Source organism: Brassica napus, chromosome C5 (genome assembly GCF_020379485.1).
Source record: "Brassica napus cultivar Da-Ae chromosome C5, Da-Ae, whole genome shotgun sequence".
NCBI lineage: Eukaryota > Viridiplantae > Streptophyta > Magnoliopsida > Brassicales > Brassicaceae > Brassica > Brassica napus.
In genome coordinates, this window is record NC_063448.1 from 39,237,316 (window position 1) to 39,253,004 (window position 15,689).

A 15,689-nucleotide genomic window follows, 5' to 3' on the forward strand; every position below is an offset into this window, starting at 1 on the left:
AAAAAAAAAATCAGATGATTATATAAATAACATATCTACGTTTACTCGGTTCTTTTACGATGCAAGTGTTGAGATGGAAACAATCATGAAACCAATGTAACAGAGTGAGGTTATTACAAAGTTGACACACAATCTGAGTATACTATACATACATATGAATCCAATCCTAGAAGAGCCAATGCTTCTTCCTGTATTGTCTTGTGGGAACATCTGGAACAGTAAGGAACTACTTATTCAGAAAGATGGAGATTTTAAGATCCAATGAAGCCATGTATATTATTAAAAATGATGGTGAATAATGATTTTAAAACGCAGGGTTGATAGAAGAGACCGAGTCTTTACCTCCACTAGAGTATAGCGAATTGTAATGCACTTCGCTCCAGAAGCTAAGCCAAGCCTCTGCAGAACAGAGCAGAAGGATTCAAGACACAGAGTAAAGTTGGCTTACAGAGCGAACAAGGCAGAAAGAGAGGCTTTGTACCTCTAAGAGGATTCTTGTTATGGGGAAGTATCTCAATGTAGGATTGTTCCCGGAATGATGTGACTAAGCATATCTTCGCTTTAAACTACAGTAATGCTGAATCAGCAGCCAGTCATTCATTCAAGTAAAAAAAACGAACGAAACAATGTGGGTGAATCCAAAACATGATTCCTCAAGATGTAGTTTCTCAAGAGAGGACAGAATTTCTAAGGTGTATTTACAAACTGCTGAAGTTTTATATCAAACTAAAAACATGATATTTCTTTTTAATTTACATTCTTATATCAAACTAAAAACATGATATTTTTTTTTAACTTACACGATCTGCAGCAGTCTGAAGAGTAACATGATCTCCCCATTCACCCGGTCTAATGACATCCAAGAATGAATCAAGATAGTAAAATTTATCCCTTGCTGGTAGAGCCCTAAACTGGATTAACCCACGTCCAGTAGCCCATATCCATTTGTCCATTTATTGTTTGCGGTCAGAAAGTGACCATGTACATTAAGAACCATGTCCACTAAGGACCAGACCCACTAACACCCGTGTTTACATGGACTGCCATGGAGTCCATAATAGACCATATAAGAAAAGTTTAAATTTTGCGGTTTTGGCGGAAAAAATCAATTTTGCGGTTGTGGCGGGGAAAATCGATTTTTCGGTTTTAGCAAAAAAAAACAAACAGATTTTCCGATTTTGGCGAGAAACCCCGATTTTGAGGTTTTAACGGGAAAACTTGATTTTTGCGGTTTTAGCGGGAAAACTCGATTTTGCGGTTTTGGCGGGAAAACTTGAGTTTTGGTTTTAGCGGAAAAACTCGATTTTGCGGTTTTGGCGGAAAAACTCGATTTTGCGGTTTTGGCGGAAAAACTCGATTTTGCGGTTTTGGCGGGAAAACTCGATTTTGCGGTTTTTGCGGGAAAAATCAAATTTTGGTTTTGGCGGAAAAATAATTTTTGGTTTTGGCGGAAAAACTCGATTTTACGAGATTTTGGCAAGAAACCTGGATTTTGCGGTTTTGGCAAAAATTTTGATTTTGTGGTTTTAGCTGGACTACTTGATTTTATGGTTTTGACAAAAAAACTTAATATTAAGATTTTTGCGGAAAAAAACGATTTTACGATTTTGACGGGAAAACTCAGATTTTAGAAACTTTAGCTTTTTGTGACCATTGGACCGCCCATGTCCATATAGTCCAATTCCATTAACGCCCATTACCCATTGGTCATGTGATTCTTGTCCATTTATAATCCACATGGACAAATGGGTGTCCCCAAATTAGATCCATTTATATTTGGACATGGGCAACCAATGGTCAGCCCACCCAGCCCGCCCATTTGATAGCTATACTTGCTGGTACAGATACAAACGTAAGAACAAAAGATGACTTACTTTTTCATCTTCCTGGTGTAGTGTCTGTATTTCATCGGCACATATCCTTCGTATAACTTTCGTTGCTTTTTCAACTGTAAAAATGCACAATGCTAAGTGAGAATAATGGAAGTATTAACGATGAAGTAGAGTATGTGGCCAAAGAAATTTCGGAGAAACCACGTCCAGAGGAGTTCACAACAAATGAGAATAGTGTTTTGGTAACAACTTCAGGACATGAGTCTTTAAGAGTTTAAGTGCTAAAGCCAAAAAAAGTTAGAGAAGAAAAAGACACAGCTTGGAGGGTGAAGAAGTAAGACTTTATGGACTTTATGGACAATGCTGGAGGCATTGACTAAAATATACAAATACAACCAAAGATTCATCCCTGAGGGTACCGACTCTAAATTTGTGAACAAGAAACAGAGTTGCACTATGGTTCTCAGACAGTACCTGCTTTACAATATGCTTCCTAACATGCTTATGGTAATCTGGATTACGGAAAAGCTGGTCTGCTAGAGCTCGGAACTGGCAAACAAGTATAACATATGATAGATCAAAATCATTAATAAAAAAAAAAAAAACTGAAGAGTCCAAACAAGCTTCTGGAGTACCTGGCAATTTCCATTCCATCTGTAGTTCAGCTAAACCATATGTGGCCAACCTGAAGAAAAAGGAGAGACCATCAAATAAAACCGATTTGTTTATACAGCTATATAGATTGAAGAAAACTAATATTCCATCTAAGGCGTTTGACAAATGAATAATCTAACCAGCATCAAATGAAGATTGCAGTGAGGTATATGAAAGAAAACAAGGAATGTCAGATAAAAAAAAAGAAAGATAAGAACCTCACAGAGAGCAGCTCATGGTCTAATGTTGCATCATTTAAATCGGGTATTTGATTGTTAACACGAGGAGTGTGCTGCCAAATACGAAATTCCATACAATAAAAGCAAAAGGACATTCAACCAACACATTCAAGCTTTATATATATGAAGTATGAGTAGGTAAAAAAAAGAAGCAGCTTATCGTACTGGTATAGAATCTAAATGAGAGAGTCTCTTCCCAAGCATGCCCTCTCTTCCTGAGCTCTCATCTTCAGCTAATATACGTGCAATGGTCTGATCATCCTCTGTATCCGCCACGCCGCTACTAAAACTGGAGTTGGAGCTCGCACTTGTACTGTGCCCCCTGCTCCTCCACTTGCACTTGCAAATGGATTCCTATTGCGTTCATCCATGGTGTTTGGATTCCACACTAAAAAAGGAAGTATCAAAAACATATCTTGAGCTCATAAGCTTTCTTATGGATCTAAACCCTAAACCCAACAAAACAAAAACCCTAATCGTGAGAGACTACTAGCATCAAGTACCCAACCAAACCAAAAATCCAAATGTTAAATATTGAAATCCGTAACGGAGGATAATACTTTCCCATTCTCAATCGCATCATGGGCCAAAGGTCACACCCAAAATTCAAAATTGATCGAACAGCAAACAAAAGTTGATAATTTTTTACCGAAAGTTCAGAAAGCTAAGGCGGACAGATACACTCAATCCGTTGGCAAAGCTTGATTCGAGCCGCTAAATAAGATTCTCTGATTCGTCTTCAAGTTCTCTCAGGGGAGGTGAGGTTTTCTTCTTAGTTATTCTTCGTGAGTTCCTCTCAAAGACTCGTTTTCGTCTTCTTCGGCAGTCAAAGAATACGTCAGCCTTTCTTTTTTGGCTGAGTCGTACGGTACGTGTAATCCGCGTGTGTGTGTCTCTCTATTTTTTTTTAAAAATATTTTTTGTTGTTTGAAATTGTTAATTTTGGTTAAGGCCTAACTGATTTAAACGCACTGGTTGCAGATGTCGGAATTTGCAGATGCGAGTGATTGCGGTTTCAAGCGTTATTAAGCGTTTTGTATGACAGGTATAACGTTTGAAAATCGTTGTGTTTACGGAATATTTGTGACTAGTTGATTATAAAATATTGCATCAGTTTAATAATAAATTAATTATATTAACATATTATAACATTAAAAAAATATAAAAAACATACTATTGTAATAAAATATAATAATTATCAACATAAAATGATTAATAAAAATATTATGTTTATTTATAAAAACTTTAAATTAGTTGAAAGTTATAATTTTAATAAAATTTGTTTTGAAGATTTATATTAAAAAATTAAAAAAAAAATTATTAAAAAAAAATATTTTATTTCATTTTAATATGTGTATATCTTTATATATTTGTGATATAAATGTTTAAAAATTCTAGTAAATAGTTGGTTTAAAGTTTTTTAAAGCAAATTATGATACTGTTTGTGAATTTTAATTAATATATAAAATATGTATATATTTTTATTTATAATATTTCCATTTAAAAATTTTAATTTACAATTTAAAATATTTTTGAAAATAATTTTATATTTATTTTTCCACCCGCAACCGCAAACGCTAGCTAGAACCAGCTTTTGATTTTAAGAGGTTCAGAGTGGTTTGGAGCGATTTGTAGCGGTTTGTATGATTGTTTTGAAACGCTGTCAACCGCTACCAACCGTAAAAGCTGCGTTTGCGGGTCGTAGCGTGAAAACCAGCCAGATCCTTAATCGTATTATTATTTGGTATGTCTGTGATTTAAATTTTTATATTAATATTCTATATTGTGCTTAAGTTCTAATTATATTTTTTTGTATGATTGTATTTCATATTTACCATAATTTCAACTTGCAGCACATACTGATAGAATAGAAGTAAAAATGTTTAACTTAATAGCTAAAAGATTAAGACTTTTTTGCAAATATTATTCAAAACTCAAAGTTAAACACAAAACTAACCTATGATTTTTTTGAAATTTTCATTTGTCCTCACCCCAAAAGTTTAGATTATTCACGAAAATGCAATTATTATTATTTTTTTTTTCGAAAATAAGTTTTTACTCTCTCATCATCATCTTCTTCAAATAATAACAATATTGTCATTGTCATCAATATACCAACTACCATGAACAACCAATTTGAAGCTTTTAATGCACATAAAAATCGATTTTGACTCCTTCAGTCTCATTTATTATGAACTAAAACCAATATCTCTTTCAATTTCTCTCTATATTCATCCAAAAAATCCAAGATTTTGATTCCAAATTTTTTAAGGTTCATAGAACCATTCAAGCTCATGATACGTGTTCATTAAAAAGTAGGTTGCTTTGGGTGTTGAAGTATTGTGTGGTTGGAGAAGCTAAACAAGTTATCTCACTGGTTAAAGCTACAAAATCAAAAAAAAAAATCCAGATATGTCAGTCAGAAGACTTCCGTGTAAGTCTTCTTCGACGAGAACACTTACACAAAAGTCTTATGGTTAATGCATAAGTTAGTTTCGCAATTGATTTTATGTGTGCCTTTTGGAGATGACTTCTCTGGAAGTCTTCCGGTTTTCTTTGTTTTCAAAAAAATTAGAGAAGACTTCCCAGTAAGTCGTCTAGGATAAACATGTTAGTTTTCTATTAGACCGGATTGTGTTAGAAATTTAACTTTTTCTAGACGACTTACACGGAAGTCGTCCAAAAAAAAAATTAAATATTTAATTCTTTCTAGACAACTTTCAAGTAAGTCGTTTCAGGTCACTTTTGCAATTGAAAAATAAAACTTAAATATTTAATTTTATCCGGGCGACTTCCGTGTAAGTCTTCCGGTAGACGACTTACACAGAAGTCTTATAGGATTTTGTTTCGAGATTCTGGTCAAACCTTGATTATTACTGAAGACTTCCATGTAAGTCATCTGCCGGAAGACTTACATGAAAGTCGTCCAGAAAAAATAAAATAGTTAAGTTTTATTTTTTAATTGCAAAAGTAACCTGAAACGACTTACATGGAAGTCGTCTAGAAAAAATAAATATTAAAATTTTATTTTTCTGTTGGACGACTTCCGTGTAAATTGTCTAGGAAAAATCAAAATTTTGATACAATCCGGTCAAATGCAAAACTAACACTCATTAGCAAGAAATATTAATAAGCATGAATGTTGTTAACCTCATAATTATCACCAATTAAGTTATGAATTTCATTCAAGAGCCCCAATATTGACTAATATACATGAATTAACAAGAAAATGTTAAAAAATCTTTAGAGTTTTAGAGAAAATAAAAATTTATTAAACATTGACGTAGATGACTTCCACGGAAGTCGTCCGGAAGACTTTACACGGAAGTCGTCCGGAAGACTTTACACGGAAGTCGTCCGGAAGACTTTACACGGAAGTCTTCTGGTCTTTTACGTTAGCTTTGTAAAAGTTGTATTTTCAACTATAAGATATATATTTCTTAACTTTCAAAAGTGTTAAGTAACTTCAAGAATATCAAGTCATATGGTTAAATGTGTCTTCTTAGATCATAAGATATACTTTTTAACTTTCATGAAATTTGAAATTTTAATTTGTACTTAAAATTTGAGTTTCCCGCTTAAATTTTAATAACTCAAATTTTAATTTTTCGCTTAAATTTTCCGCTTATATTTAAATTTCCCTCTTGAAATTTAAGTCTTCCGAAAAGTCTTTCCGAAAAGAAGTCTTCCGGAAGACTTCCCATAAGACTTTTAGTGAGACTGTTATATGTTGAACTAATGTAATGTTTCATCTTTTGTGAATTTGACTAAGTTTTCTTGAGAAGTTTTCTCCATTAGTTGTAGTAAATTTGACTAATTTTTTGTGTTATTGTGTTTTGCTATTTAAATTGTATCAATAACTTCAATAATGTCAAGTAGTTTTGGCAAGATAATATTGTAGGAATGAACATATTTACCGGAAAAAAATTCATTAATATCTTTTCAAATTTACAAAAGAATTCACAAGTAAAAGAGTAAACATACAAATTACAAAACAAACCATAAACAAAACTATTATAGCTCATTCCTCCACAAAGACAAGTTTAGACTCCACTTGACATTGAAGAAAACTTTGTCAGAAGACTTCCAGGAAGTCGTCTAACGCATTAAATGTTAGAAGACTTCCGAGAAGACTTTCCAGGAAGTCGTCTAGTGCATTAAATGTTAGAAGACTTCCGAGAAGACTTCCTTGGAAGTCTTTCAAGTCTGTCTCAGATCTGAATAACATGCATATCCAAAAGCATTCAAATGGCTTCAAAACATAGAAAAACATCAAAAATAAGGTAAGAGCTTAAAACAACCAAAATAATTTTCAAAAAGTAAGAGCTTTAAACAACAAGAGGTTGCCAAATAAGAAAATATGATTTATAGATCTACCTTCAGAGGAGTGGGAGATGAGAACCATGTAATGAAAACCTACAAAACAAGATGAATTAGTGAGAATGACATGAGACAAAAAATAATAAATTGATATAAAGTTTGGTGTTTACAAAAAACTGATAAATTATGAAAAATATAAGAGCTTTAAGCAACAAGAGGTTACCAAATGAAGAAAAAACTGACATATAAACTTACCAAAACACTCATGTTGGACCCAATTTCGGTCAATACATTAATGGGCCATAGTCAAAGATGTGGGCCGTAAAGAACTGGAGCCCATAGCAAGCATACAAGCTCGAGACGGAGACCTCGAGGTCCCGGAGATCGCGGAACAAGAGACGGAGATCGTGGAGCGGTTACGAAGATCACGAGGTCGACCTACTATAAAGAAAGAGGAACGAACATGAAGAAGGACACGTTGAAAACCCTAGAGAGAGCTACATACATACATCGACCTTGTTTTCATCCAATCTTAGATCCTCTCTTTTATCGATCTCGTTTGTAACATTCGATCTAGTTCAACTCATTGTATTCGATCTTATTCATCAATAAAGTCTATTTTTACCAACTGGAAACTGATTAAATCGTTGTGTTCTAAAGATATCGTTGCCTACATCATTTTTCTTCCCTAGATTGAACTCCTGTTCACTATTAAATACTTAGTGTAGATTTTAGGATTTACAACTCAAATCTGAAATGAAAGATGAGACATGGGAGAAAACTCCGCCAGTGCATTAAATGTTAGAAGACTTCTGAAAAGACTTCCCTAGTCTTCCACATCTGTCTTAGATCTGAAAAAATCTTCATATCCAAAAGCATTCAAACGGTTTCAAAACATAGGAAAACTTAAAAAATGTAAGAGCTTAAAACAACCAAAAAAGTTTTCAAAAGATAAGAGCTTTAAGCAACAATTGGTTACCAAATAAGAAAATATTATTTATAAATCTACCTTTAAAGGAGTGAAAGATGAGAACCATGTAATGAAAAACCTGCAAAAACAATATTAATTAGTGAGAATACATGAAATAACTATAAATTAGAATGAGAAACATTACATTTTTGTTGCAACCATTTGAGAGGAATAGAGAGAATGTGTAAATTTTCTTTATAAAGGGAAACAAAATTTTCCAATAAGGTTAAATTTTTTCGATTCAGAAGACTTTCAAGTAAGTCTTCTAATAGAAGACTTCCTAGAAAAGTCTTCTAGAAACTAAAATATTTTTAGCAGAGTTAGAAAAATTTAAGGGAAGTCTTCTAACTGATAAAATACTAATCACCAGAAGACTTCCTCAGTCGTCTAGACCCTAAATATAAATCATAAACTCAAATAACTAGTTAAATATAGACAAACACTTCATTAAACTTAAAATGTGTTTAATATACACAAAATTAAACACATATATGTCAAAATTTAATTTTTCAAAAAAATGTTAAGATTTCAAAATCTAACCCTAAGAATACATACAATACTACAACATATGTTGTGAAACCCTAAACCAAAGAATATTATGACTCATTACTTTCACTCATCTATGTTGAAAACAATTCAATTTTATTATATTTTAAGTTATATTACTTACAACTATTTATAATTACATGATTTTAATTTTTTTCCCTATCAGAATATTTTTTACAAAATTTATAAATTATTTTTAAGATCTACTATATGAGAATACTTCTTGGAAGTCTTCCATAAGACTTACAGAACCTGAGAAGACTTACAAAATCTCATAAGACTTTACGGAGTTATATTCGTAAAATGAATTATGGTTTTTTGTTTGGTCATAAAGGGATGATTGTAATTTCAATAGCCTTTTAGGTTATTTTTGCATTTGATTCAAGTTTAGAATACTTTTAGGGTTAAATTCAAGTTTTGAGTCATATTTGACAAATTTCCCAAAGATTAATGTAGTACTTTTATATGAAAAAATCAACAACATAACCCAAGTCTAAAAAAATCAAAACAATATTTTATAAAATAAAATATTTGAGGATCTAAAATTAACAATTTTTTGGAAATTAGTTTTGCAAAATTGACCTACAACTCAAAGTCAAACACAAAACTAACCTTCCTTTTTTTTTGGAAATTAGTTTACCCTATTCACCCCACAAGTACATATAATTCAGGAAAATGCCATCAATTTTTTTTTTTTTTCGAAAATGACATTTTTACTCTCTCACCCTCATCATCTTCAAGTAATTACAAGATTGTCATCGTCATCAATACCCCAACCACCATGAACAACCAATTTGAAGCTCTTAATGCTCCCAAAATCGAGTTACCCTTCTTCTTTTTTCATTCTTGTGAACTAATCAAAACATATCTCTCACTTTCTCTACACAATGAGCTAAAAAAAACCCAAGATTTTGATTCTACATTTTTTATGGTTCATAGAGTCATACAAGCTAACGATTCTGGGTGGATCACTTTCGTTTGAGATTCTGTGTGCTTGGAGAAGCCTTATGTGTGCTAAGGAAGTTATCTCACCATTTTAAGGTATGACATCGAGTTTTTTTCCAGATCTGTTCGTCAGACGACTTACATGGGAAGTCGTCTGGCTGTAGATGACTTACCTGGAAATCGTCTGGTCAACGCAGAGGTTATTTTTGCAATTGACTTTGAAATCTGTTTTCTGAGACGACTGAAAGTTAAGTCGTCTGATTTTGTTTGGTTACAAAAAAATCTCCAAAGAACCTAGACGACTTACATTTCAGTCGCATAGGTTAGTTTTGCATTTGACTGGATTATTTCAAAAGTTTGACTTTCCCGGACGACTTACATTTCAGTCGTCTGGTGAAAATTGAAATATCAATATTTTATTAACACTAGACGACTTACAATTAAGTTGTCATAGGTTAGTTTTGCAATTGAAAAAAAAAATTTCCATATTTAATTATACCCAGACGACTTACAATTCAGTCATCCGCCCGACGACTTACATGTAAGTCGTCCAGGATTTTATTCTGAGATTCTGGTCAAACCTCGTAAATCCTGGACGACTTACATGTAAGTGGTCTGACGGACGACTGAATTGTAAGTCGTCTATATATAATTAAATATTGAAGTTTTTTTTTTTCAATTACAAAACTAACCTATGACGACTTAATTGTAAGTCGTCTAGTTTAAAAAAAATATTATTATTTTAATTTTCTCGAGACGACAGAAATGTAAGTCGTCCAGGAAAGTCAAACTTCTGAAATAATCCAGTCAAATGCGAAACTAACCTATGACGACTGAAATGTAAGTCGTCTAGTTTTTTTGGAGTTTTTTTAACCAAACAAAAGTAGACGACTTATTTTTCAGTCGTCTGAAATAACAGATCTCAAAGTCAATTGCAAAAATAAACTCTGCGTTGACCAGACGACGTATATTTTAGTCGACATGAGGACTTAGATTGAAGTCGTCCGCTTTGATCTTTAATAAACTTTCGTGTTCTTTGTTTTAAGTTTGCTAATGTGTTTTATTTTGACTTTTTCAAATGATGCGTCATTTACATGTAGTGTATGGAGAATTGTTGTTGAAAGATGGATGTTGGAATTTTGTGGTTGATCATTTCAAAGGAGCGAGAATGTTATTTTTGAGTGAAGGTTCGACACATGCTGATCTTGTTGCAATGGCTCAAGAAGATTATAAGCTGGACATGAACACAGAGTTTGTGGAGTTAACCTACTCATTACAACAGATGGCTCCAGACCTTCCTCCTATTCATGTTACAAATGATAGACAAGTTTGGAACTTGCTCGAGATAACTAAAACGCATGAAGTACGTCTTTGTTATAGACACTAATGATGATTATTGTTATGAGTTGGTAGAAGGGTTAAAATGCTTCTTAAAATGTTGTATAAATATGAAGCTACCATCATTTTTGTTTATTAAGATGGGAAAAATGTCATTGCAGTTTATTATTGCATATGAGAAATCCAATGATAAGAAAAATGTTATTGAAGTCAATTATTTCATTGATTTGTAAATGTGTAAACACATTGTTAGCACATGTATTACATCTTGGGAAACATTATTACTGATTTTACAAAAAATTCACAACTAAAAGAGTAGACATGCAAATCACAAAACAGACCACAAACAAAACTATTATAGATCATTCCTCTACAAAGACAAGCTTGGACTCCACTTGATATGGAAGAAGATTTTGTCAGAAGACTTCCAGGAAGTCCAGACGACTTCCAGGAAGTCCAGACGACTTCCAGACGACTTCCAAGAAGTCCAGACGACTTCCAGACGACTTCCATGAAGTCCAGATGACTTCCAGGAAGTCCTGACGACTGAAATGGAAGTCATATGGAAGACTTCCTGGAAGTCGTCTAGTGCATTATATTTTAGACGACTGACAGGTAAGTCGTCCCAGAAGTCTTCCAGATCTGAAAAACCTGCATATCAAATCTAGATCTGAAAAACCTGCATATCCAAAAACGTTCAAATGGCTAAAAAACAGAAAAAATGAGTGAAAGATTAGATAAATCTATCTTTATAGAACACACAAAAATATATATCTAAAATTAATAGATCTACCTTTAAATGAGTGGAAGATGAGTACCATCTGATTAAAAACCTGCAAAAAAAGATAGATTAGTAAGAAAGACATGAGACAAAACTGAAAAATTCATATAAAGTTTGGTGTTTTCAAGTCAAAGAGATTAGAGTAGGTTTGGAGAGTTTTAGTTTGGGAAAAAAGTAAGAACTTTATACAACAAGAAGTTACCAAATTAAGAAAAATCAGACATAAAAGCTTACCAAAACGCTGAGATCTATTATGAAAGGGAGACTTCGTCAGAAGACTTTCGGGAATTGCAGACGACTTCCAGGAAGTCCAGACGACTGAAATGGAAGTCGTCTGGAAAACTTCTTGGAAGTCGTCTAGAAGACTTCACTACAAGAAAACAGCGATATTCTGACGAACATTCCGACGGAAAATGAAATCCTCGGAATATATCGAGGAATTTCCGAGGAAATTCCGAGGAAACACAAAATTGGGTTTCCTCGGAAAAAAACGATGAATTCCGAGGAAATATTATAGCCGTTGGAGAGCCGTTGGGGGATTTTACAAAATTCCGAGGAAATTCCGACGAACTAGTTTTGTCCGTCGGAATTCCGTCGGAATTTCCTCGGTATGTCGGCAGGATTTAAACTATAAATACAAGCACTCCTCTTCCTCTTCATTCACTTCATATCTTCATCCTCCCTCTTACTCTATTTACTTGATTCATAAAAAATATGTCTTCTTCAAATTATTTTCGTTCTTGGATCGATCGACCTCATTTGGATCCGAACACGAGATTGCTTACGGAAGAATACCAACGAGGTATAACTGAATTCATGGGGTTAGTTCACCGACAACCGGAAGCAAAAACAGGTATGTTAAGATGTCCTTGCTCTAATTGTAAAAATAGAAAGGTTATTAAAGAGTGGGATGTTTGGACTCATCTATATTTGAGTGGGTTTACACGAAGTTACAAAATTTGGTATCATCATGGGGAAACTGATTATGAACATGGTAGTACTAGTGAACCTCAGCCAGCGGTTAGATTAGAAGAACCAATTAGAACGGATGTAGATTATGGTGTAGGTACTGAGCAGATGGTAAATGATCATTTTAGAGGGGAAGATTTACCCAATGCAGAAGCTAGGAGATTTTATGATATGTTGGATGCTGGAAAGCAACCATTGTACGAAGGTTGCAGAGATGGTCATTCAGCTTTATCATCTGCTACAAGATTGATGGGCATTAAAACAGATTATAATTTGGCTGAAGACTGTGTGGATGCGATTGCTGATTTTGTAAAAGGTATTCTACCCGAGGATAATGTAGCTCCTGGTTCATACTACGAGGTTCAGAAACTCGTAGCTGGTCTTGGTTTATCGTATCAGGTAATAGATGTATGCAGCGACAACTGCATGATTTATTGGAGGGTGGATGAACAGCGGGTTACATGCAAATTTTGTGGAAAGCCTCGTTATAAAGATACAATTGGAAGAGTTCCAGTGCCATATAAAAGGATGTGGTATTTACCTTTGACGGAAAGGTTGCAGAGGTTGTATCTGTCTGAACGCACAGCGCAACCAATGAGATGGCATGCGGAGCACTCAACAGATGGTGAGATCAGACATCCTTCAGATGCAAAAGCGTGGAAGCATTTCCAATCAAAGTATCCCGACTTTGCGTATGAGAGAAGAAATGTCTACCTTGGATTATGTACTGATGGTTTCAGTCCGTTTGGCAAGAGTGGAAGACAGTATTCTCTATGGCCCGTCATTCTTACACCATACAACCTCCCCCCAAACTTGTGCTTGCGACGAGAGTTTTTGTTTCTCTCGATTCTCGTTCCCGGACCAGAGCATCCTAAGAGATCACTTGATGTGTTTCTTCAGCCACTAATATATGAGTTGCAACAACTATGGGCTCAAGGTGCTGAAACATACGATGTTTCGTGTAAAGAAAACTTTCAAATGCGGGCAGTACTAATGTGGACAATAAGTGATTTTCCAGCATATGGTATGTTGTCTGGATGGACAACGCATGGAAGGCTATCATGTCCATATTGTCAAGATAACACTGATGCTTTCCAACTAAAGCACGGAAGGAAAACGTGTTGGTTTGACTGTCACAGGAGATTCCTACCACCTGATCATCCATATCGTAGGAGTAGGAATTTGTTTACGAAGAACAAGAGGGTGTTTGACAGTCCACCTCCGGAAATTTGTGGGAAAGATTTGAAGATACAACTAAGAGATTTTGGTGCAGAAAGGACGCCAGAAGTCGGTGGACATGAGCGTTTTCCGGTAGATGCTGTTGGAGAACTACATAACTGGCACAAAAAAAGTATTTTCTGGGATCTGCCATACTGGGAGGATCATCTGCTAAGGCATAATTTAGATGTCATGCATATTGAGAAGAACTTTTTTGACAATCTCATGAACACGATCCTTAATGTTCAAGGTAAAACAAAGGATAATTTGAAGTCAAGACTGGATTTAGTCGATATATGTGCTCGTTCAGAACTTCATGTTGATGAGAATGGTAGGGCTCCTTTTCCCATATACCGACTTGATGCAGCGGGAAAAGATGCGTTCTTTGATTGGATTTCAAACGATGTGGAATTTCCAGACGGTTACGCATCAAATTTGCGTAACTGTATCGACAGAAAGGAAGGAAAGTTTACTGGCTTGAAAAGCCACGATTGCCATGTAATGATGCAGCGCCTCCTTCCGTTCGCCTTCAAGGAAATATTACCACGAAATGTTCATGAAGCAATTGCAGGGATAAGTGGTTTCTTCCGCGATTTATGCACGAGATCAGTGACTCTTGAAGGTATTGAAAATTTGAAGACTAACATAGCCGTGATTCAGTGCAACCTTGAGAAGATATTTCCTCCCTCATTTTTTGATGTTATGGAGCATCTTGTTATTCACCTGGCAAGAGAATTGGAACTTGGTGGTCCTGTGCAGTATAGATGGATGTATCTGTATGAGCGGTATATGTTCCATTTGAAGAAGATGGTGAAAAATTTAAGTAGGGTGGAAGGTTCTATAGTCGCACAGATGATCAATGAAGAAACTTCAAACTTTGCCGAGTACTACTTTCCAGCAGAAGTTCAGACCAAAAACAGAAGACCTGCTCGGCATGATGATAGAGGCGAACGGGCAACATATCATGTTACGGTTCCAGACATTTTCACAGACGTTGGACGACTTAGCGGAAAACCAAAGGACCGTCGACTTACTGAGCAGGAGCGCAGTCATTTGCAAACATATTTGCTCACCAACTGCGAAGACGTTCTTCAATATGAGAGGTAAATAAATGAGCTTACAAATTTTTATTTTAACAAGTTGAAATTTAAATCTTAATTAATTACATTATTGTCATCATATACAGGATTTTCATGGCAGAAAAGCGGTTCGAGTATAGATACGCCACAGAGGACGAACTAGAAGAAATGAAGCAGAGAGAATTTACTGGATGGATGTTTACTTATGTGAGTGCTTTAAACAAATTAAAATATATTTTATCACATATTTATACTAATTCACATTTATTGATATAATATATATATATGTGCTATTAATAGGTGTCTGCTGGTTTGGCCAGAGGTGAAACATTTGACGATTGGATACGTGAGATGGTCGTTGGACCAAACTTTGTTGTGAAGTCATATCCGAGATTTTGTACTCGAGGATATGCATTCACAACTCAGAAGAGGAGACGTTCGAGTACGACTTATGATGCTGGCGTTTGTTCTGCATCAGGAGATGATGTATACTACGGACACATACATGAGATTTTGGAAATCAAGTATTTGGGCATGGTTGGATTGCGCTGTACTGTTTTCTATTGTGATTGGCACGACAACACCCCAGATCGAGGTGTGAGAACAGATGCATTTGGTGTTATATCAGTAAATTCGAGGCGAAAGCTGCAATATTATGATCCTTTCATTCTTGCTTCCCAGGCCGATCAGGTAATTAAATGTTAATTATTCAGAATGATTCATCATCATGTGTATTAATTTATAATTTTTCTAAATGTTACAGGTTTGTTATATCAAGTACCCCCGGGTAAGGAACAG

The 15,689-nt window shown here is 34.7% G+C and overlaps 1 pseudogene; it reads right to left on the reverse strand.

Annotated features, from left to right (window-relative positions):
• LOC106416535 lies at nt 1–3,112 on the reverse strand (annotated as a pseudogene).
• Between the last annotated feature and the right edge of the window lie 12,577 nt (nt 3,113–15,689).